Raw genomic sequence first — 23,799 nt, forward strand, 5'->3', positions numbered from 1 at the left:
ACTGCTGCCTGGATCCTATCCTTCTTTCTAACTTCTCTCTTTGAAAACAAAGCCCTGTCACATCTGTCATCTGATTTAATCCTCACCGCAGTCTTGCGAGGTAAACATCATTATCCCAATTACCCAGATCCGGAAACCGAGGCTCAGCGGGATTAAGTGACTTGCTCAAGGTCACACAGCGATTGAGTGGAGGGGGCCAGGGCTGGAAGCAGGTCCCCTGAGACTTGGAGCACCAGGCTGGCCGCTTCCCTCGCAGGGGACAGGTGACAGGCAAGCTTTCGAGGCTGAGACAGCATTCCAGAGAGCTGTGCAACCCTGGGCATCGCCTTTGGACCCGATTCTCCCAGAGCGGCTCCAACTCCCTCCTCCCAGAGCTGGAATGAATCTCTCCTGCTTGGTCCTTCCTCTCTATTTCATGGCAGTACAGTCCCCGCTGAGAGATGGGGGCTGCCAGGAGGAGAGTGTCGCCTCCCACGGAGCCCAGCTCAGGGCCCGGTGCCTGGCGCAAGCTCCATAAACCTTTGCTAAAGTGCAGTCATGTCTCTGACCCCCATGACAACCATGGGATGCTGCGTGGGCACTGATAGTGATGGGTGACTACTGTTTGGAGAAGGGGCCCAGAGAAGTTAAGTGACTGGCCTGAGGTCACAGAGCCTCTTCTGAGGTTCGTGCTTGTGGATGCTCGAGGGTCTCAGGCCCCTGCTGCGCCCTGCCTCTCCTCCCTGGACAAACCAGAAGGGGCAGGGTGCTCCCTGGAGACCAGCTGATGGGTCCCTGGGGAGGGGCTGGTCAGTCAATTCTGGAGGCCTGAGGAGGGCTGAGCTGTGTGTTTGCTCAGTGAATGGATGACGGGGTCGTCAGGTGAGGGCTGAGTTCTTCATGCAAAAGGCCTTTTTGTCCAGTCACCAGAGGAAGTCCATCCTCCCACTCGGGCCCCAAGTGAGCTTCTGCACCTCTGGGCTTAGGCAGCAGGCCACAACTAGAGAAAGCCTGTGCTTGGCAACGAAGACCCAGCACAGCCATAAATAAATCAATCTTTAAAAAGACAGAAAGAAAGAAACTCCTGGTGGCTCAGACAGTTAAGAATCTGCCCGTAATGCAGGAGAACTGGGTTCGATCCCTGGGTCGGGAAGATCCCCTGGACAAGGAAATGGCAACCTACTCCAGTATTCTTGCTTGGACAATCCCATGGACAGAGGAGCCTGGTGGCACAGTCCATGGGGTTGCAAAGGGTCGGACGTGACTGAGCGACTAACACTTTCCCCTTCTTTCCAGGAGGCTCTGGGGCAGGTAAGTATCCTGAGATGCATGCCTTGAGCCAGTGCCCCTGCCTCTCCCTTCCCAGCCTCCAGGAAGCCTGGTTCAGAACCATGGCCTGGCTGGTGCCAACTCTCAAGTTTCTATTGCTGAGGGGAAAAAACCCTTCGGGCTTCCAAGCTGCTTTCATCAGCCTCGGGCCTCTACTGTGATCCTGGCCCAGGGAGGAAGATGGCCTCATTCAACCCTGCCCAGCCTCCCAGGGGGCCTGGGTGCAAGCAGATGGTGGGTGTGGGCTGGACGATGAGGCCAGCCCCCCACCCCACGCTCCCGTTACCCCCTCATTAGTGCTGGAGGCCTTGGTGATGCTCTGGGGCCAGAGAGCCACAGGGAGGCGGATGAGGGCTTGTGGTAAATGGGGGGTGGATGTGACAGTGTGTGTGAGAGGATTTTATCTCTGTGCTTCGGGCCACCCTTACAGCAGGGCTGGCCTCCTGCTTCCCCTCTCTGTTGCCTCCCCTCCAGCTGCCCAGGATGGAGGTACTCAGACTGAGCTCGCTGAGGGCCAGGGAAACTGGAAACGACCACCCGGAGCTTTGGTAACAGCATCGACACCTGGCTGTGCAGTTTCCAAGGCCTCCCCGGGGTTGAGTCGAGGGGGCGTGATTGTGGAAATTGCCCTAAATCAGAGGCTGAAGTGGCGAGGCAGCCCCTGTCCGGTTTTGTTTCCTCAGCCATCTAATGTGAAAGTACACCAGGGGATCTCAAACGTTCCTCAGCACTGACCGGCCTTGGGCCCAAGACAGCGGTTCTCACTGCAGTTTACAATATTCCCAGAGAGGTTTTTAATGTCCTGTCGCCAGGCTACACCCTGAGCAGCTGCATCCCCATCTCAGGAGGTGGACCAGAGCATTGGGGCTTTTTAAAGCTCCCAGAGAAGGGAGGTCCCAGGTGGTCCAGTGGTTAGGACTCCATGCTTCCACTATAGGGTCATTGGTTCAATCCCTGGTCAGGGAACTAAGATCCCACAAGCCATGTGGTGCGACCAAAACCAAAAATAAATGCTCCCAGCGGGTTCTGCTGTGAGACCAGGTTTGAGAACAGGCTGTCTCTGGGCCTTTGCTCAGTGAACCAGCCTGTGATCAGGGCATGGAGAGCAAGGAGGCCTTTCTAAAAAGCAAGCACAGCGAGGCTGGACCCTTCCTTCATGCTGTGTTTATAATATCGGGTTAGAGGAGGGGAGAGGGGAGTGGGACTGTGTGGTGTGAGTGCGTAGGCACGCTTGTGCACACATACACACGCACACACACACACACCCTCAGAATGGGCCCTGATTACATCTTCCCGAATAAGTGGTTATCATGCCGGTTATTCATGTAACCATGTATTATTGATCGGCCTTCGCCTCGGTGCACACCAGATGGGGTAGGAGGGGGTGCGGATGGGGCTGGGGTGGGTGAGGGTGGTGGGGGATGAGGAGGGGAGGCTTGGGGGCAGCGGGCTGAATAGAAATCAACAGTCCTTCTTGGCAGCTGGGGCTCCCAACGGGAGGGGACCTCTCGTTACCTCCCCATTCAGGCCTGGCCCGGAGCTGGGGGGCCAGGCGGGGAGAAAGTCTCGAGCAGCCGGAGCCTGGAGCCTGGAGATGCATTATTCATCCACCCCCCTCCTCCCAGGATTGGTTATTATCCTGAGCCACTGTAGAGCTTGGTCTCCTAATTTTTAATCACAGGGAAGGTGGAAGCGTTAGCCTTTTGTGATTAATCCGGAGATAAAAATAGTTGACTGTTGTAGTGTTGAGCTTGTTGTCAGTCAGGAAAAACGCATTAACTGTTGGGTGACTGAGGCCTGAGAGGACCTGATGGAACTCAGGCCAAGCTGGTGCCCAGAGCTGGAAGTCAGCCCCGGGGGTCATACCCTGCCTGGGACGGGGGCTGGCTCCCGGGCGCTGCTTACGAAACGGACACATCGTATGAATTTCGCAGTCCTGGGCTGGCTCTTTGCCATTCATTCACCTGTCTTCCAGGACTCTGGCAGGCGGCTGGGGGCCTTCCTGCTTCCTCTGCCCCTCTCTGGCCACCCGCCCTGTGGGCGGTACTGCTTGCATCTGCCTGTGTAGGAGGGAGCCCCCGAGGACCTTCTCCCAGCTGTGCTGCCCAGGACAAGGGGGACTCGAGCAGAGAGGCCAGAGGGCACATGCATGACCGGTTGCTCAGTCGTGTCTGACTCTGCGACCCCATGGACTGTAGCCCTCCGGGATCCTCTGTCCATGGGATTCTCCAGGCAAAAATACTAGAGTGGGTTTTCATGCCTTCCTCCAGGGGATCTTCCTGACCCAGGGATGGAACCCACATCTCTTGCATCTCCTGCATTGGCAGGCGGGTTCTTTACTACTAGCGACACCTGGGAAGCCGGTCCTGCTCACTAAACACTGGATTTAAAGATATTGTGTTGATTCAGGTTTTTCTATAACATCGTATGAAAAACTCAAACGAACTTTCTGACCAGCGCGTAGACCCCCGCATGAATGTGTTACCTAGCAAGTTCCTTTGCACAGCAGTTCTTTAACTTGAGATGCTGGAGTTCCTTCTTTTCCTGGATCAGTCTTACTCAGCCTTGCAGATTTAGCTAAGGGGTTACTGAGTCCATAGAGAAGACTATGTTCATGTTTCTGCGTTTCCTGGTTGGACCAAGTGACTGTTGTCTATGATCCCATAGCATCCTGGATATCATTCTCAGTATCCCACCTCTTCTATGGAAATGATCCAGATGTGTTTGTCTCTCCCTAGACTGCAGCCTCCTTCATCCTAGTCCTCATCACCTGGCAGAGCACCTGCTGCTCCAGGGTGGTTTCACGCACGTTTGCTGAGCAGAACCTGGCTCGAGGCCACCGCTTCATAAGCGGTGCGATGTGTGCACAGAGTTATACAGTTTGACAACCTTCGCCCTCTTATCTGGAAAGTGAGGCAATCAAGATACCTGCAGGTTGTTATAGGATTACTTTTATGCTACGAAGAATGAAGGTGTAGCTTGATAGGGCTAGATAAATATTGAAGATCAGGTCCAGTGTTTGAAAACAATATTTAGTTTAGTTTCTGCGGATTACACCAGGCCACGGGCTCTCTTGTTTTATTCTCGAAATAAAACCAAGTATCCTTCGGAACTGGAGAAGGAAATGGCAACCCACTTCCACTATTCTTGCCTGGGAAATCCCATGGACAGAGGTCCAGTTTTTGAGAACAATATTTAGTTTTGTTTCTGCGAATGACACTGGGTCAAGGGCTCTCTTGTTTTATTCTCGAAATAAAACCAAGTATCCTTCAGAACTGGAGAAGGAAATGACAACCCACTACCAGTATTCTTGCCTGGGAAATCCCCTGGACATGGGGTCGCAAAGAGTCGGACACGACTGAACACACACACACATCATTCTAAACAGCTGCTATTAGGACTTCCACTTTATAGATTAGGAAACGGGGGCTCAGAGAGAGCAAATGACCTTGCCAAATAACACAGCAGGTAAAGGCTGGAATTTAGAACCAAGTTTGTCTGACCCTATGATATGTACACTCTACCAGCATCAGAGCGGCACACAGACCTGCCCGTAAAACCGGAGCTCTGCTCAAACCTCCTGCCTGGGTCCTGGCTCTTTATCTCAATGCATTCAGACCCCACATTCCCGTCCCCTAGCCTGACTTCAGAGGGCTGGATGGAGCACAGGCCTGGCTCCCGGTGTGTGCTGGAGAGACGTCTGCTAAGGGAGAGGAGGAAGGTTTCTGCCATTCTCATCTCACTTTGCTCACTTTTCCCATTCTGCTCGTTGTCAGGTTCTGGGCCCTGTGTGATGCCCGCATCCAGAGCCCTCGAGCACATCGATGCGCCACCTGATGGCCAAAGTGCGGAACCACAGACTGTAAAGACACAGATGCGCCCGTTTTTAAGTCAGCTTCTCAGGGCCAGCAGGCATTCGAAAAATCCACACTGAGTACCTACTGTGTACCTGGCCCTGTTTGAAGCAGCAGGGACGCAAAACTCCTGCCTAAGTGGAGTTTATATTCCAGTGGAAGAGTTAGACAGTGAATGGATAAATAAACGATGCAGTAAGTCCCCTACGTATGAACCTTCCAGTTGCGAACTTTCAAAGATGTGAACGTGCATTGGGATCCAGCAAGGAATTGGAACCTGGGCCATTGGGTGTGATGACACTGCAGCCTGTCCTCCGTCTTTGTTGCTGACGATCCTTCAGCTCTACCACCTCCCACCTCTTCTCCCTCCTCCAGCCAGTAACTCTTCTTGTCTGTTCACTCGAGGCCAGCCCCTGTGTGCTGGGGTGATCTGCTACCCTGCCTGCTTGGCCCTCCCTCCTCTCCCGTCCCCTCAGACTCTGTGCCCACGAGAGTGGGGCCATCACACTAGAAAGATGCAAGGGCATGTGTGTGCCCGCCTGACCCCGTGTGATCATCTCAGCTGGGCATGGCCATATCACTGACTCGTAGAATCATTACGTTTGCAAAGACTAACCGATACGCTCAGCAGTAACCTACTGTCTGGGGAGTTCCTGAAAGACTGCCCAGAGCTCTGGGCTCCTAAAGTCACCCCAGCACTGGATCCTCAGCAGCGAATCTGTCTGCTCCACCCCAATCCTTTCTACCTCCCTGATGGACGGTGACTGGCTCCATCTCTGCTTCTCAGTGTCCACAGCTTCCCGCTGCTCCAGGGTAAAACCCAGTTCCTCCTCGTGGACCCCAGCCAAGGCTTTCTTCAGCTAGGCCTTCTCTCTTCAGCTTCCTCCTGTGCTTTCGCTGGACAGGTCCGTTCACCTGTCTGCAAGGATACCCTGGCCTTTACAACTGCAATGCTTTGTGAAGTTCCCTCTGCTGACAGTGTCTTCATCCTGAGATGTAACTGGCTGGGATCCTGTCCTCTCTCCAGCCCAAAGGCCACCTTTGCCTGGTTAGCTTTGGTCATTCTTTTTATTTTTTTTTTTGGCCACACCGTGCAACATGTGGGATCTTAGTTTCCCAACCAGGAATTGATCCCACACCCCCTGCATTGGAAGCACAGAATCTTAACCATTGGACCACCAGGGAAGTCCTGGTCATTATTTTCTATCACCTCCTCCAGGAAGCCCTCTCTCAAGCTCAGCCCCAGCCCTAAGACCATGTGCTACCTCCACGAGCTTATGTGGCTCTTGGTGCCCTTGGCCATCCCACAGCTGTGAGCTCTTTGAGCGATGGTCCTTGCTGGATTCTCCTTTCTACGCCTATACTCAGGAAAGAGTATAGCTCAGAGCAAGCCTCAATACATCTTGGTTGTCTGGTGCCTTGCCTGACCCCACTGAGCAGGAAGCAAATGTCCACGCTCCCTTAGCACCAGCTGGCGCCCACTGCAGTTCCTGGGATGTTGATCTGTGGAACCTGATTCAGGTTCCCAACAGCTAAGAGGAGGGGTCCTAATGCATCTTTGCATTTATACCACCTCCTGGGTTATAACCTTGGATGTACTGATAGTAATACCAGTAGAACAACAACAATGACAAATAGTAATAATGTAGATAATAGCTAACATTTCCACAGAGCTTACAACGCTTTCAGAACTCTTCCAGTGCTCCAAAAGCCATCATTTAATCCTTTCAACGGCCCTATACAAAGTGTGTGTATGTGTTCAGCCGCTCAGACATGTCTAACTATTTGCCACCCACATGGACTGTAGCCCGCCAGGCTCTGTCCTGGAATTTTCCAGGCAAGAATACTGGAGTGGGTTGCCATTTCCTCCTCCAGGGGATCTTTCTGACCCGAGGATCGAACCCGTGACTTCTGTGTCTCCTGCATTGGCAAGCGAATTCTTTAACGTAGCACCACCTGGGAAGCTTTGTACAAGGTCGATGCACTTACGTGTAGTTTAGAGATGAGGAAACAGGCCCAGAGGGGTCAGGTCACTTGCCCAGCATCACACAGCCAGTAAGCAGTGGAGCTAGGAGACGTGGGATTGCCAGATTTAGTACATAAAAGTACAGGGCACCCAGATAAATTAGAATTTCAGATAAGCCACAAATAATTTTTAGTATGTTTATTTGAGGTTCAAATATAACCGGGCATCCTGTATTTTCTCTGGCAATCCTGTATGTGGGTTTATTAGATAGATGTAATTTGCTAAATGTCAGTGTCTTTTGGCTTCCCTAAGTGGCTCAAATGATAAAGAATCTGCCTGCAACATGGGAGACCTGGGTTCGATCCCTGGGTTTGGAAGATCCCCTGGAGGAGGGCATAGCAGCCACTCCAGTATTCTTGCCTGAGAATCCCCATGAGCAGAGGAGCCTGGCGGGCTACAGTCCATGGGGTCGCAAAGATCTGGACAGGATCGAGCGACTAAGTGCACACACAGTACAGGTGTCTTTACCTCCTCTTTGGATCCTCCCCACTACAGTCAGGTCTGCCTAAAGGAGATTTGGGTCAGATGCAAATAGGGTCTTTTTAAGGGATGTCATCCATGGAGGTGGCACCATCGCCCAGACACTTTTCCGGGGAGGTTGGAGGCAGAGGGACCAGGGGAGAGAGGCCTGGAGGCTGTGTTTTAGCTCCATCCCTGCCCCAAGCCTGGGGGTGCCTGGACTAGCTGAACTCAGGGAATCGTGACCCCTGTGACCTGCAAAGGTCAGGACCCAGGGAAGCGTGCCTCTCCCCCGGAGCTCTTGATAAGCGGGGAAAAGACAGGAGGCAGGTGCCTCGCTTGGCTCCTGGCTGCCTGATGGTGGGCAGGTACTTCATTCTCTGGGCAAGGTAGCATGGATGGCATAGACATGACAGTCTCCGTTTCACAGAGCCGGGTGCTGATGACCCGCGTGAACAGGAGCGCCTCGTCCCAGAGCTCAGTACTGCACAGGGACTCAGCCCTTGTTAGCTGCCCATAGGATCACTGTCTGCCCAGTAAGCCAGTCCACGTGGACACAGAGCAGCAGCTGACGTGAGGTCACTGTTTCAACCTCTCGTTCTGCTGCCTCCTTGTTCTGCACCCCAGCCTCGGCTCCCAAGATGGAGGTCAGCACCTCCCCGCAAAGCAATGACAGCACAGGGGGGACGAGGAGAGGTGAGAGGCCGGGACGGGCAGGGCCCGGGAGGAGGGGTGCGGGCAGGGACACAGATGCTGCAGGGACAACATCAAGCAAAGCCACTTGCCTCGCCCTCAAATTAGGCAGGGTGTGCACTCTTGTTTCCTTCCGATTAAACCCTGAAAGGGACTGAGCCGTCTCATCAGTGAGGAGCTGCTGTGGAGGAGACGGATGTTCATTAACCCCGAGCAAACAAATGAGTCACAGGATGTGTGCCAAGCAGGGGGATGGGGTGAGAGAGCAGGAGGGCGCGGACAGCAGCTCCATGCAGCAGAGGGTGTGCGTGTGTCTGTGTGTGTGCGTGTGCGCGCCTGTGTGTGTGCACATGTGCCTGTGTCTGTTTGTGTGTGCGACTGTGTGTGTGTCTGTGTGTGTGCATGTGTGCGCCTGTGTGTGAGTACATGCACCTGTGTCTGCTTGTGTGTGTGCCTGTGTGTGTGCACGTGTGCGCCTGTGTGTGTGCACATGCGCCTGTGTCTGCTTGTGTGTGCGCCTGTGTGTGTGCCTGTGTGTGTGTCTGTGTGTGTGCATGTGTGTGCCTGTGTGTGTGCACATGCGCCTGTGTCTGCTTGTGTGTGTGCCTGTGTGTCTGTGTGTGTTCTATGTGTCTGTGCCTGTGTGAGTGTTCACAGCAGGTCACTGACGTGCAATGGTGTGTCAAGGGCAGGTGTGGGGGCATGTGGGACCCTGGGGACAGGTGCGGGGGGACATCCCTCAGGCCACCTTGGAGGTGTTTTGTCCCGAGGAGAAAGGGACTTTTCCCTTTCCAGCTTGGCTCCTGTGCAGATGGCCCCAGGATGGCGTGGATGCCCTTCTCAGGCCCATATCTGCCTCGCAGCGTTCCCCAAGGCTCCCCAGCTGGCGTTGACCTTAACTTGAGTTTGGGCTTCGCCTGCTCCACAGACCTGAGTCTGGGGGGGAAGTCTGGCGTGGTGGAGGGGTTGCTTATATACTGGTTTAAATCTTACAGTGATCTCCTGCCAGTGGGCCTCGTAGCATCCTTATTTTACAGATGGGGAAGCCAAGGCATAGCCTGGCAGACCACCTGGGACAAGTCGCACAGTTTATGAGTGGGGGAGCCAGGGCTCTGGCTCAGGCCGCTGAGGGCCTGGCTACCCTCACCTTGCTCTCCTAGCCTCAGTGCAGCCTGGCTGCTCCCGTGTGGGATGCTGTCTCTGTGTGCTCTGCCCTTACACAGAGAGCCCTTTCACAGCATCACGGAGTCCATCCTGAGCCAGTTCAACGATGCCCGAGGGACTCAAGCGGGTCTGGGTTGGTCCCATAAATAGAAAGCAGAACTGATATGGTTGGTTTTGCTACAGTCTCCCATCCAGCAAATCCACGTCCTCAAGAGGCTCTGTGGCAGACAGAGAACAAATGTGTGGGCACCAAGTGGGGAAAGGGCAGGTGGGATGGGTTGGGAGATTGGGATTGACACCTACACGCTGTGTATGAAACAGACCATTAAAGAGAACCTACAGCACAGGGAACTCTACTCAGTGCTCTGTGGTGATCTAAATGGGAAGAAAATCCAAGAAAGAGGGTATATATGTGTGTGTGTGTGTATATACATCTATATGTATAATTAGGCTTCCCAGGTGGCGCCAGTGGTAAAGAACCCCTCTGCCATTGCAGGAGACATGAGAGACGTGAGTTCGATCCCTGGGTTGGGAAGATCCCCTGGCGTGGCAACCCACTCCAGCATTCTCGCCTGGAGAACCCATGGACAGAGGAGCCTGGCAGGCTGGAGTCCATGGGGTCCCAGAGTGGGACACGACTGATGCGACTTGGCATGCACATACATGTGGAGCTGATTCACTTTGCTGTACAGCAGAAACTAACACAGCATTGTAAAGCAACTCTACTCCAACAAAAATTAATTAAAAAAAAGAATCTGTGGCTTCACTAAGGAGGGAAGTAAGGCCAGTGGAACCTTCCTGACTAATACTTGTAGCTTCAGGAAATTGAGGGGCATGGGGGAGAGGGTCACCTTATTAAGGAGCTTAAAAAATAAACACACCAAATCGCAATAATTGGCTTTTACATGGGGGATTAGGAATACTGATTTTTGCATTATAAAACTGTGTGTTTGTTCCTATGGTAGCTGGCTGAAGCAGTGTGGGGAAGACGAGAAGACAGAGAAGTGATGAAGACAGTTCGGTTTGGAACACAGGGACGGACGGGCAGGACGAGAGGACGAGAAGAGATGAAGCCTGGTGATGGGCAAGACACCCACTTGGGAAGCAAGATAAATGGGAGCAGAGAAAAAGAGAAAACACAGTGTCCCTTGTCACGGGGAACCGTAAAGCCAAGTGGCAGCATGCCAAGCGGGGAAAAAAGCACAATGCTTTCTCTGGGCTTCTTGCCACCAAAATTCATTTCGGGGAATCCCAGAAAACCACTAAACGTACCTTTCAACTTTATGCAAATTTATCAAATCCACTATTTGCCAGCATCCTAAGAGAAAAAAAGTCAAAGTCTTTCTCTGCTCTGAGTCTGTTTTTGAAAAAGCACAAGCCTCTAAATTCGAAAAAGGGCAATTCTTTTTGAATTCATTACAGAAAGCATTTCACTGCTCATCCGAACTTTAGCATTATAGATATTTTTGAAATCTCCTATCTTCCTCATTTTTCACAGAGAGAGCCCACATTTCTCCACAGAAATTGGTGAGCATTGCCTCGCATTTTATACGGAGAGGGTGCATTTTATAGGCGAACATTCCTGCTTTAGGATCTGCCAGGGTGCTGCCATGCGGAACGGGAGAAGGCTGAGCCCTCTCTGCCATCGCAGGGAAATCGAGTCATGCTCATCCTCCCCCTGGGGAGGGTGTGGGTGAGAGGCAGCACAGTAGACAGAGACCTGAGGATGCTTAGTGGGGAGGCCTGTCGGGACCAGCTCCGGGGAAGAGGGAGACAGGACTGGACAGAAGGGCATCTGGCCGTGGGGGTGGCACCTTGGAGATCTCAGTGGATCCCAACAAGAAGCAATGACGCTGCCCGGGGGGCCCTCAGGCTGTCCCATCCCAGGAGGGCAGGCTGGCTTCTCTGCCCTGCGGGGGCCAGTCACTGGGGGAGGGCTTCCTCCCTTTGGCCGCAGGTAATCCCCAGAGGGGGCTCAGCAGAGAGCTGGCCACCCCACAGCCTAGCAGTTGGGGGAAAGGAGTTCTTCCATCCTGAAAGGGAGACTCAGGGTGGCCCTCACAGCACCCACTGCAGGGGGTGCGCCTGGGCAGGGGGTGCTCATCACTATTGTGGGAGTGGGACTGGGGCTGGTTTTGGGCCTGGTGTGCTCTGTATCAGAATACTGCCCTTTTGGAGGAGAGCTGAGTGGTTTGGCCAGAAGAAGATGTTGGCTCTACTCTGTGCTCTGGGTTAGATTCTCCAGGGCAGGAAACGACGCCCCACTTGCCTCTAGTCACCTCTACAGCTGCATTTGCTGGGGTCGGTGGGCTGGGTTTGGGGCTGCCAACCCCTGTCTCTCCAGCCCCAGGGAAGTGGTATGGGGGTGAGAAGTGGGCACCATCTTTGCTCTCAGACCTGGGAGCCTCCTCACTGGGTGACCTTCAGCAAGTTTGTGAATTTCTGAGCTTCAGTTTCTACATCTGTAAAGTGGAGCTACCATGGGCTCCTCGTGTGGGATTGAACGAGGGGACACGTGAATGCTGCGGGGTGTAGGAGGTCCTTGGCAGCTGGGACTGCGAGCTGGGGGTGCTGAGGTGGAGGCTGGCTGCCTTCTCTCCCCATGTGCTGGGTGCTCCCTGGGGTGGAGGCAGGGTGTCCACAAGGCCCAGGTCAGGTATGTGACTTGCAAACATTTTCTCCCATTGCCTCTTCGTTTGGTCGATGGTTTCCTCTGCAGTGCAGAAGCCTTTTAGTTGCAAGTGATCCCACGTATTTATTTTTGTTTTTGCTGCTTATGCTTCTGGTGTCACATCTAGAAAGTTGCTGCCAAGAGCATTGTCAAGGAGCTTCCCCCCATGTTTTCTCCTGGGAGTTTTAGGGTCTCAAAATCTTATGTTTAAGTCTTTAATTCATTTCAAGTTCATTTGTGTGAGTGCTATAAATGGGGGTCCAATTTCATTGTTCTGTCTGTGATTATCCAGTTTTCCCAACACCATTTATTCAAGAGACTGTCCTTTCCATATTGAATATTCTTGGCTCTCTTGTCAAATGTTAGTTGATTGTATATGTATGAACTTATTTCTGGGCTCTCTATTCTGTCCCATTAGTCTATATGTCTGTTTTTATGCCAGGACCATACTGTTTTGATTACTATAGGCTTTTTTACTTTTATTTCTTTTTCTTTCTTTTTTCTATAGCTTTGTAGTATAGTTTGAAATCGGGAAGAGTGATACCTCCAGATTTTTTTCTTCTTTCTCAGGCTCGCTTTGGCTATTTGGAATCTTTTGTGGCTCCATACAAATGTTAGGATTTCCTTCTTCCTCATGGCTGAGTAGTGTTCCATTATGGGTATACACCACATCTTCTTCACGCATTCATCTGTTGACGGACGCTTGGGTTGCTTCCACTTCTTGGGTACTGTGAGCATGGGAGTACAAATATTTCTACAAGGTCTTATTTATTTGTTTGGCTGCACTGGGTCCTCGCTGCTGTGTCAAGCTTTCTCTAGGGGGCTACTCCTCACTGCAGCGCGCAGGCTTCTCACCGCAGTGGCTTCTCTTGTCACGGAGCACAGGCTCCAGGCACACGGGCTTCCATAGTTGCAGCTCGTGGGCTCCGTAGTTGTGGCACAGGGGCTTAGCTGCTCCATGGCATGTGGAATCTTCCCGGACCTGGGATCGAACCTGTGTCCCCTGCATTGGCAGGAAGATTCTTATCCACTGGACCACCAAGGAAGTCCTCTACAAGATCTTGATTTCAGTTTCTTTGGATGTATCTCAGAAGTGGAATTGTTGGATCACATTGTAGTTCTATTTTTAGTTTTTTAAGATCCTCCATACTGTTTCCTATAGGGGCTGCACCAATTTACATTCCTACTAAAAGTATATAAAGACTCCTTTTTCTCCACATCCTTGTCAAAGCTTGCTATCTATCACCTTTTTTGATGACAGCAATTCTAACAGGTGGGGAGTAACATATCATTGTGGCTTTGATTTGCAATTCCCTGATGATAACCGATTGGAGAAGGCGATGGCACCCCACTCCAGTACTCTTGCCTGGAAAATCCCGTGGACAGAGGAGCCTGGTAGGCTGCAGTCCATGGGGTCGCTAAGAGTCGGACACGACTGAGCGACTTCACTTTCACTTTTCACTTTCATACATTAGAGAAGGCAATGGCAACCCAGTCCAGTGTTCTTGCCTGGAGAATCCCAGGGACAGGGGAGCCTGGTGGGCTGCTGTCTATGGGGTCGCGCAGAGTCAGACACGACTGAAGCGACTTAGCAGCAGCAGCAGCAGATGATAACCAATATTGAGCACCTTTTCACGGGCCTGTTGGCCATCTGTACATCTTCTTTGGAAAATGGTATTCAGTTCCTCTGCCTGTTTTACTTTTGAGTGTTTGTTTTTTTGCTATTGAATTGCATTAGCGCTCTATATGTATTATATATAGAGAAAGAAAAACATATATATAATGGAATACTACTCAGCCATGAGAAAGAAGGAAATTTTGTCATTCGTGACAACTTGAAATATTGAATGAATGAATATTGAATGGATGAAATATTGACAGTACTGTGCTAAGTGAAATAAGTTTGACAGAGAAAGACAAGTATTGTATGATATCACATATGTGGGATCTAAAAAAAGCTGAATTCTGAAAAACAGGCAGTAGAGTGATTACCAGGGGCTGGGGGTGGGGAAAACGGAAGAGATGTCAGTCAAAGGGTACAAACTTCCAGTTGTAGGGTTAACAAGTTCTGGGGCTCTAATGTACAGCATGGTGATTATAGCTAATTACACTGTATTAGTTACGGGCTCAGGGAGGACCTACTCTCTCTTCTCGGAACACCCATTCTTCGTTCCTGACTTGAGGGCGCAGGCGTGACTGTCAGGCTTTGCTGAAGTGACTCGAGTGAGCCCCTCTACACTGTGGCCCGGTATCGGAGGCAGGGAGCAGTCTCGTCCCTGTGTGACCCGGTTCCTCAGCCAGTGCTGTGGGCGAAGCTGGGTGGGAGCCTCTCCTTGGCTCCTGCGGAGCTCCTGGATCTCACGGATGACTGGACTGAGGGGTCTGGCTAGGGGTGACTTCTGGAGAGCAGCAGGCCCGTTGTATTCCTCCTTGTCTCTCCTGCCCCAGCCAAGAGCTTGCACAGAGTCGGTGCTCAAGAGATGGGTACTGAGTAAATGAGTGGAGGGTAAAACTAGAAGCCAGCAAGAAGGAGAACTGGGTAGGAAAAACAAAGCCTCCAGATGGGGGTGTTTGGAGAGGTGCAGGTCCGGAAACACTAATGAACACTAAGATGTCTTGAGGACTCCTTTGGCCCCACTGGCATTCCGTGTGGACTCACAGGCCAGTTTTAGGGCTTTGCCTATTTGCAGATGACTACAGGGATTGGCTCTGAGAAGGCAATGGCACCCCACTCCAGTACTCTTGCCTGGAAAATCCCATGGATGGAGGAGCCTGATGGGCTGCAGTCCATGGGGTCGCTAAGAGAGTCAGATACGACTGAGCGACTTCACTTTCTCTTTTCACCTTCATGCATTGGAGAAGGAAATGGCAACCCACTCCATTGTTTTTGCCTGGATAATCCCAGGGACGGGGGAGCCTGGTAGGCTGCCTTCTATGGGGTCGCACAGAGTCGGACACGACTGAAGTGACTTGGCAGCTTAGCAGCAGCACAGAGATTGGCTACTGGGAGCCATCCAGGTGGCTCCGTGGTAAAGAATCTGCCTGCCAATGAAGGAGACATGGGTTTGATCTCTGGGTCGGGAAGATCCCCTGGAGAAGGAATGGCACCCCACTCCAGTGTTCTTGCCTGGAGAGTTCCGTGGACAGAGAAGCCTGGAGGGCTACAGTCCATGGGGTCCCAAAGAGTTGGACATGACTGACTGCCTAAACAACAAGAAGGATTGGAGTCACCAAATGGAACCCAGGACAGCTGGTGTCCCCTGAACTTCTGAGACATCGGACAAATTTTTTTTTTACCTTCTGTGTTCTCCACTCTCCATCATCAACCATCCCTCTCTCTGGGCCCTGTCAGCTATGGCTAACGACCCCTGGATCCTTAATCACCTCCCTGCTTTCCTCTGTCTCCCTTCTAAGGTATCCCTTTCTATTTGATTAGCAATTGACCGACTGTTGAGGGTTCTGTGCACACTCCAGAAAGAGAGGCAGGACAGCACTGAGTGGCTGGGAGTACCCTGCGATCAGAATATATGGGTTTCAGCTCTGATCTACATCACTGTCACCGTGTAGGAATCAGCGCTGCATACGTACGTGTCGCTGGGGAAGAGCCCATCAGCTGCTCAGAGAAGTGGGTGTGTGAGGTGTTCAGGGCTGGTTTGAAGTGAAGCGTATTGGATGTGTCTTGAAGCCACTGTCGGCTTCCGTGATGGGCATTAATGTTCATGGCCAGAGGCATGGATGGTCCAGATTTGGTACATAATTGAAAGTATCATTTGCATTTGACTTTGGAACACACCGTTTGAGTGAGTGAGTGAGTGTGTGTGTGTGTGTGTGTGTGTGTTTAGGGGAGTAGAGGAGCCAAGGCGATTTTCCTTTTTGACCACTTTTATTCTATTTTAAAAGAACTTTATTTATTTTTAGTTGGATATTGCTTTTCAGTGTTGTTGTGGTCTCCGCCATATATCAATGCACATCAGTCATAATAGCACATATGTCCCCTCCTTCTTGAACCTCCTTCCCCACCTCCCATCAGAGAGCACCTGGTCGGGCTCCCTGTGCTGTACAGCAGCTCCCCACTGGCCATCTGTTTCAGACGTGGCGGTGTATATATGTCCATGCTGCTTTCTCAATTCACCCCACGCTCTCCTTCCCCCACTGTGTCCACAGTCCATTCTCTACGTCTGTGCCTCTATTCCTTCCCTGAAGATAGCTTCACCAGTACTATTTTTCTAGATCCCATCTATATGTGTTAATATACAATATTTGTTTTTCTCTTTCTGACATTTCGCTCTGTATAACAGGTTCAGCCACCTCACTGCAACTGACTCAAATGATGATGTTTACTTTTGACTCCCATTGGAATTCATTTGCATTCATAGGTCGTAGCCTTGGGCAGAGATGGGCAAGGCTTTCCCTGAATGAAACAGCCCTCAGCTTGGCTTTGGTCACAAAGTGGGTCACTCACAGGTGCTCAGTTACATAGAGGATGGTCAGTGTGGAGTCGCCACCTGCACTGAAAGGGAAGAGGGGCTCAAGTGCCCTGCGAGGGAGCAAGGTTAGATGTTAGGAAGAACTGACCCAGAGAGGGGAAAGGTGGCAGGCCTCTCTCTAGAGCCTGTTTTCTTTTTTAAAATACTTTTATTTAAAAACAAATTTAAAGTTTTTATATTTGTATTGGGGTAAGCTTTCCTGGTGGCTCAGACAATAAGGAATCTCCTTCAATGTAGGATACCCAGGTTCGATCCCTGGGTTGGGAAGATCCCCTGGAGAAGGGATTGGCAACCCACTCCAGTATTCCTTCCTAGAGAATCCCATGGACAGAGGAGCCTGGCCAGCTGTAGTCCACAGGGTCGCAAAGAGTCAGATATGACAGAGCGACTAACACATAGCTGATTCAAAATGCTGTGATAATTTCAGGTTTACATTTTTGTTTTATATTGGAGCAGTTGATTAACAATGTGGTATTAGTTTCAGGTGTACAGCAAAATGAGTCAGTTGTACATACACATATGTCCACTTTTTTTTTTTTTTAAAGATTCTTTCCCTATATAGGCCATCACAGAGTACTGAGAAGAGCTCTCTGTGCCACACAGTAGGTCCTTGTTGGTTATCCATGTTAAATACAGCAGTGTGTACATGTCCATCCCAAACTCCCAATCTACCCTTCCACCCCACCTTTTGCCCTTGGTAACTGTAAATTTGTTCCCCAAGTCTGTGGGTCTGTTCCTGTTTTGTAGATAAGTTCATTTATATCTTTTTTTTTTTTTTTTAGATTCCTCATGTAATCAATATCATATGATATTTGTCTTTCTCTGTCTGACTTACTTCACTTAGAATGATAATCTCTGGGTCCTATCATGTTGCTGCAAATGGCATTATTTCATCCTTTTTCATGGCCAGAGCTGGTCTTTTTTTCCCCTGTTAGGGATGAGTTGCATGTGGCGGGCCACATGGCCCCGAGGCAGGGGGTGGACCGGATGGCTTCCCAGAGCCCCTCTGGGCTCGTGTCCACTCCAGGCTTGCTCATTAGCTTGCCTGAAGTTTCTTCTTCCTGGCTCCCAATTAGCTCTGTCCATCTAGTTTTCTGAGAGGAGCTTCCTTTTGAGGACGAAGAAGGCAGACAAGAGCAGAGGCCAGGGCTCCGGGAGGGACGCGGGGCTGGGGTGGGGAGCGGGGAGCAGCTGCCAGGCAGCTTGTAAGGTTTCCCATCAAACTCTGGCAGGAAAGAGCCTTTCCTCACAAGTGGCGTGTGCCTGCACAGGTGCTCGCAGCGAGGTGTCAAGGTGCTGAGAGGGGCTGTGAGGTGAGCCATGCATGGTGGACACCGGGCCCTTACTGCTCTAAGTCCCCAGCACTCCCACTCCATGCTCAGGAGAGGGGTGTTCAGGTGGCTGACGCGGAGCTGCGGCTCGGAGCCACTGGCTGCAGAATTAAATAGGCCCTCTAGGCTCGTCTTCCAGAAAAGATGGACCAGGGAGGGAGGGCAGAGGAAAGAAGTTAGACATGAAGCAGAACTTTCTGACGCTGCACTGAGTGAACAGAGAGGCTGTGGAATAGCCTTGGCTGCCCTCGCTGCCCAGCACGGGGGCGGTCATTCGTATGGTTTACCTTGAACCTCATCATGACCCAGTGAGGTGAGCAGGGCAGGGGAGGGCCAGCCTCAACAGCCCTCTGGGACTCAGGAGCGAAGAGCTGAGCAGGGATCAGAGAGTTGCTTGACGTCACACAGCCAGAATCTGAGTTGGATCTCGAACTTTAGGCCCAAAGCAGTGGCCCCACCTGAACCTTACACTCACCATCCCCAGCCAGCTCCTCCCTCCAAGACTCATGGTGACGGTGACTGCTGGCTGCCCTAGAGCTGGCTCATTCCCAGGGCCCCCTCCCCCAGGCCCGGGGGTCCTGGAACCCTTTTCTGGCTGGGGGCAGGTTGTCCAAGGCTGGGCATGAAATTTATGGGCTTGCCAAAAACCTCAGAAATGGAGAGAAATCATAGTTGAATGAAAATTACAAAACAATACCAAAACGAATGCAAAAATATTCACAGTGAACAAAACATCACAATTTTAAATAAAGGCAGGCTCTTTATCTAAACTGAAATTAATTTAAAAAGACTTAAGATGGTCACTTGGTCATGAGAAATGATCAAATGTGGCCATTTTTTTTCAACTGAAAATGAGAAAAGAAGAGGAAAGCAGATTATTATCATCATTGATGCATTTGCTTCCATCAAAGCCAGGAAAGTGAAATGACAATAAACTCTATTTTTGCTGTAAATAAAATACTTCAGTTTGAAGTAATCTTGTGAGTTTAAACACACCTACTTTTAAATGTTCCAATATTTTTTCAAGTACTTCAGTGTTCTGAAAAGAAAATTAACCATCAAAAAATATGTAGAATCATGGAACTAGGGGCACACATTTTTTTCCTCCCACATTCAATGTTTTGATACTTTTTTCAGAAATTAAAGATTAAAAAATTTTTTTAAATAGTGATTTTTATATCACTTGATTTTATATCATTTTTGTATCATCTTTGATTTTTTTAAAAAGGTTGCATTAAAATAGTCATCTAGATTACTGAGTTGTGGGGTGCCCCTTACATTTTGTGCATCCCCCCAACCTTGATCCTGTTTTGATACCCTCCAGGGAAGGAAGCTGTCCCTCTCTCCTGTCCTTGGTGGGGGACAAGACACAGGCTAGTCCTTGGGGCCCACGTCGGCCTAGGATTGTCCCCAGAAGGTGAGCACTGGGGCGGGAGCAGGCTGCCAAGAGAAGATGGATGGGCTGCGAGGCCCTGCAGACAGAGACGAGCATCCACTCTTGAGCCCATCCATCAAGTGCCTTGTGTGGTGACACTCGCCCTAATCAGGTCAGGAGGCCCCAGGTTTCAGGGGCGGGGAAGCAGGGAGAAGCCAGGTGGGCAGATGCTCTGAACTGGTGCCTGGAAAGGGTGAGGTTCAGCGAGGGCCGCCAGGCTGGGCACAAGGGGTGCTGCGTACTTGGCCCGGCCCTGTTTATTTCCCATCGTCCGGGCAGGCTGCAGCCCTGCTGCTCAGAACCTGGCCCAGCTGGGGGCTGGGAGCCAGTGCAGAAAGAGAGGGGAGGAGTGGACGCAGGTAGACGTGGACAGCTTCGAGGGCGTTGTGCACCCTCTTCTCTGCTTCTCAGAGTCCTCCAGGGGTGCCCCCGACTGCAGAAAAGACCTGAACCTACTCCTTGATGTCAAGGCCCTTGATCGCCTGGCCACAACCTCTCCTGTCCTCTGACCCACCAAAGGCCCTGCATGTGAGCCCCCCAGCCGCTGCTGCCTACCTCCAGGGCCCTCCACCCTCTCTGGCTGACCCCACAGTGGTTCCTCCTCCAGACCCAAGTTCTGCTTCCTCTCCGAAGCCTCCCCTGACTGTCCACAGCCCTCACTGTCCCACAGATTCTTTTTTTTCTGGACACTCCAAGCAGAATGTGGGATCAGGGATTGAACCTACACTCCCTGCAGTGGAAGCAGGGAGTCCTAACCAATGGACCGCCAGGGGAGTCCCTGTCGTGTCCCCCGGCAGGCTCTGAATTTCCTAAGGGTCTGGATGATGGCCTATCCCTGGGGCTTCCTTCTCAGAGCCTCCCACATGCTGGGGGTGATACCTCGGGATGAGGAGACCCCATGGATGCTCTCGGACCCGTGGTTCTCAAGTTGTGTGGAGGGTGGGAGGTAGGGGTGGCCACTGAGGGAGGGGCCCCGTTGGTGTTCCAGTCAGGCCCGTGGAGCAAGAGGGGAGCTCAGAGGTCTGGTTGTTCAGTGAGCCTGTGTGTGGGGGGCCTGCCCCGCCCCTTCTCACCACTTCTCGCAGAAGACATCACCCCGCCTTGCCTGAGGCACAGGACACTGGTTTCTACCCCCGAGGTCTCAGCAGATGGCAAATGAACCCGCCAGCAGCTCGTGCCAGACACCCTCCTGCGCCCTTGACTTCGCTCTGTGCCTCACACCCCAGTTGCTCTAGGTCCACGTCTGATATGTACACAGATCTCATCGCTTCTCACACCTGCACTACTGCTGCCCCGTCAGGTCACACGACAGGACGCCTGGTCCACACAGGGGCTTCCGGACTGGTTTTCTGCATTCATTCCTGCTCCCTCTGTCTCTCCTCCGCCTTCCCCAATCCTAGTCTCCCCTGATCTCTTCTCAAAATAGCAGCCAGCACGACCTCTTTCACATTATGTCTCCCCTCAAAGTTTCTGGTGGCTTCTTTTTCTTTCCTTTTATAAAAAATGTTGTCCGCACCCTGGGGCACATCGGACCTTGGTTTCCCGACCAGGGATTGCACACACACCCCCTGCATTGGAAGGTGGAGTCTTAACCGCTGGACCACAGGGGAAGTCCTGAGTGGTTTCTGTCTTAAGCAGAGGAAAATCTGAGATGGTTACTGTGATCTACAAGAGCCCACAAGATCTTGCTCTCTCCGACTGCACCTTCATCACTCTCTCCTTTATTCACACTGCATCAGCCAGGCAGGCCTGTTTGCTGTTCCTGGAACTCTCCTACCTCAGGGGACTTTGCTGTGCCCACTTCTGCCCCACCTCGGCCTGGAATGCTCTTTTCTCCACGTTTGCTCCTTTACTTTCCTCTCTTTCTCCAGGTCTTTGGTGATGGGTTACTTCCTAAAAGAGGCCCTCCAGGGTTATCCATACGAAATCGGACCTGTGCTCGAGCACTCTCTTCCTCCTCGCCCTGCTTCGTTTTGCTTTATGACACTCAAAATGTAGTAGTATTTGTCTGTGTGTCTCCTTCAGTCCAGTCGCTCAGTCGTGTCCGACTCTGCGACCCCACAGACTGCAGTACTCCAGGCTTCCCTGTCCATCACCAACTCCTAGAGCTTACTCAAACTCATGTCCATCGAGTTGGTGATGCCATCCAACCATCTCATCCTCTGTTATCCCCTTCTCCTCCTGCCTTCAATCTTTCCCAGCATCAGGGTCTTTTCCAAGGAGTCAGTTCTTCCCATCAGGTGACCAAAGAATTGGAGCTTCAGCTTCAGCATCAGTCCTTCCAATGAATATTCAGGACTGATTTTCCTTTAGGATGGACTGGCTGAATCTCCTTACAGTCCAAGGGACTCTCAAGAGTTTTCTCCAACACCACAGATCAAAGGCGTCAAATTCTTTGATGTGTCTCCTTACATTGGTGGAAGCTCCACGAGAACAGTGACTTTTTCTGTCTTGCTCACTGTCCTATCTTTAGTGCCCAGGAAAGCAATGATGCACAGTAGGTGCTTAATCTGAACAGCATAGTGCTAATTACATACACGATGAATACAAAGTTCTCCCATCTGCACAGGGGTGGAAGGACTTGCATCCAGCTCTCCCGCCCTGCTGGAAGACCCTTTCTGCACCCACGGTCCCTGCTTTGTATTGGGTTGGCACTTTATACTTTTCCAATGGCTTTCAAGGAGATCCAACCAGTCCATTCTGAAGGAGATCAGCCCTGGGATTTCTCTGGAGGGAATGATGTTAAAGCTGAAACTCCAGTACTTTGGCCACCTCATGCGAAGAGTTGACTCATTGGAAAAGACTCGGATGCTGGGAGGGATTGGGGGCAGGAGAAGAAGGGGATGACAGAGGATAAGATGGCTGGATGGCATCACTGACTCGATGGATGTGAGTCTAAGTGAACTCCGGGAGTTGGTGATGGACAGGGAGGCCTTGTGTACTGCGATTCATGGGGTCGCAAAGAGTCGGATACGACTGAGCTACTGAACTGAACTGAACTGAGTGGCTTTCAAGGTAGGATCTTACTTCCTCTTCTTGCCCATCCCTGGAGGCTCAGGTGGTTAAATGGGATGCCCAAGGCCACCTATGAATGAGGGGTAGCGCTTGGATCTGGGTCAGGCCCCCTGGGGCTCAACCTCATCATCCCAACCCTCTGGGATGGCCTGGGGTCTGAATCAGGAGTGCTCTCCAGGGCCCACATCCAGGCTCCTGGGAGGCTGCTGGGCGAAGCCTCAATCTCTCCAGTCTGGGCGCGGTTCCCGGTGTGAGTCACAGGTCTGTCACTGCTCCTGCCTGCTTTATGATGAAGGCTGATTATACTAAGGGACATTAGTCACAGGAAATAAAGGCTCACACTTGGGACTTCTCCAGCCTGGTTTTGCTAAAGAATTCAGGGCACTTCCACTTATGACACATAGCCTCTTTGAACAGTGGGGACGGACGGGAAGACTTGTTCTTCACAGACTAAGCCAGGGGAGGGGCCGGGGCAGGGGTGTGCTGTCAACCCAGCTCTCCAAACATGACACAGGAAAGAAAAGAAAAGAAAGTGAAGTCGCTCAGTCGTGTCTGACTCTTTGTGACCCCACGGACTGTAGCCCACCAGGCTCCTCCATCTATGGGACTTTCCAGGCAAGAATACTGGAGTGGGTTTCCATTTCCTTCTCCAGGAGAGCTTCCCAACCCAAGGATTGAACCCAAGTCTCCTACATTGTAGGCAGACGCTTTACCATCTGAGCCACCAGGGAAGTCAGATGGTAAACACACCCAAGTCAGATGGTAAATATGACACAACACACCCAAAAAACCCTGACTGTGGTATCTGGCCATTTTTGTGGTATAAATTCTCCCATTACAGCCAGTTATGAGCTGCTGACATGCCGTCAGCAGAGCTGTATGAATTCAGCTGATGGCTGAGTGCGGAGCTGGGAAGGAGCGGGTGCCAGCCCCTTTCTCGGGAAGCACACAGCGCACCCGGTGACAGACCCCGGCTTCTCTTCAGACCTGCCTTCACAGTCCACGGAACACGTCGACGCCCTGCACTCATCTGATTTTCAAACAACCTTTTATTATTTATTTGGCTGTGCTGTAGGGCATGAGGGCATGAGTTTCTCCATCAGGGATCGAAATGCAGGGATCGTGCCCCCTGCATTGGAAGCAATGAGTTTTTGTTTTTTTTTTAAATGACAGAACCACCAGAAAAGTCCCCATAACAACCTTTTAGACAAGCAGCTACTATTATGCCCAGTTATCAGATGAGAGACGTCACTAGTGGTAAAGAACCCGCCTGCCAGTGCAGGAGACGTAGGAGACTCAAGTTCGATCTCTGGGTTGGAAAGATCCCCTGGAGGAGGGCAGGGCAACCCACCCCGG

General features: G+C 51.5%; 1 protein-coding gene and 1 long non-coding RNA gene across 4 annotated transcripts in view; one reads left to right on the forward strand and one right to left on the reverse strand.

Moving 5' to 3' along the window:
* The window catches only part of KIRREL3 (kirre like nephrin family adhesion molecule 3), a 604,306-nt gene that overhangs the window by 43,691 nt on the left and 536,816 nt on the right, over positions 1-23,799 (reverse strand).
* LOC132344192 (uncharacterized) lies at positions 4,509-10,845 on the forward strand. The gene is made up of 2 exons (XR_009493337.1): positions 4,509-8,343; positions 10,470-10,845. It is a non-coding gene; the product is annotated as an uncharacterized lncRNA (long non-coding RNA).

Source organism: Bos taurus, chromosome 29 (genome assembly GCF_002263795.3).
Source record: "Bos taurus isolate L1 Dominette 01449 registration number 42190680 breed Hereford chromosome 29, ARS-UCD2.0, whole genome shotgun sequence".
NCBI classification, from domain to species: Eukaryota; Metazoa; Chordata; class Mammalia; order Artiodactyla; family Bovidae; genus Bos; species Bos taurus.